Below are 918 nucleotides of genomic sequence, written 5' to 3' on the forward strand. Positions count from 1 at the left end.
CAGGGTCTGGCTCTGTTGCCCAGGCTGGAGTACAGTGGCACAATCATAGCTCATTGCAGCTTTGAACTCCTTGGCTCAAGCAGTCCTCTCACCTCAGCTTCCCAAGTAGCTAGGACTACAGGTGTGTGCCTCTACACTTGGCTAATTTTTTAAAGATTTTTATTTGGTAGAACCAGGGTCTTGCTATGTTGCCCAAGCTGGTCTTAAACTCCTGGCCCAAGCAATCCTTCCCGCTTGGCCTCCCAAAGTGCTGGGATTACAGGCATAAGCCACCTCACCTGGCCTTTTTGTATTTTAATTTCAAAGTATTGTTGTGTATACAACTTTAAAATTTAAACAATTTAAAACAATTGCATATAGTCATGAAGAGGATACATGGAATTAATGTGCTCTAAAGGAATAAATTCAATGTTTGATAGCAGAGTAGGATGACCATACTTAACAGAAATGTATTGCCGGGCACGGTGGCTCACGCCTGTAATCCCAGCACTTTGGGAGGCCAAGGCAGGCGGATCACAAAGTCAGGAGATCTAGACCATCCTGGCTAACGTGGTGAAACCCCATCTCTACTAAAAATACAAAAAATTAGCCAGGTGTGGTGGCAGGCGCCAGTAGTCCCAGCTACTCAGGAGGCTGAGGCAGGAGAATAGCATGAACCTGGGAGGCAGAGCTTGCATTGAGCCAAGATCGTCCCACTGCACTCCAGCCTGGGCAACGGAGCAAGACTCAGTCTCAAAAAAAAGGTATTGTACTGAGGTGATAGATACCCTGAATATCCTGACTTTATCACTACACATCATATACATGTAACAAAATTTCTCATGTGCCTCATACATTTGCACAAATAAGTCTAAATTTTTGTATTTTTCAGCAGGAAACTGAATACATTATCTCTAATGACTGACATATGTGTTGTTT

This window comes from Mandrillus leucophaeus, unplaced genomic scaffold, assembly GCF_000951045.1.
Source record: "Mandrillus leucophaeus isolate KB7577 unplaced genomic scaffold, Mleu.le_1.0 Scaffold114, whole genome shotgun sequence".
In the NCBI taxonomy this organism is placed as follows: Eukaryota; Metazoa; Chordata; class Mammalia; order Primates; family Cercopithecidae; genus Mandrillus; species Mandrillus leucophaeus.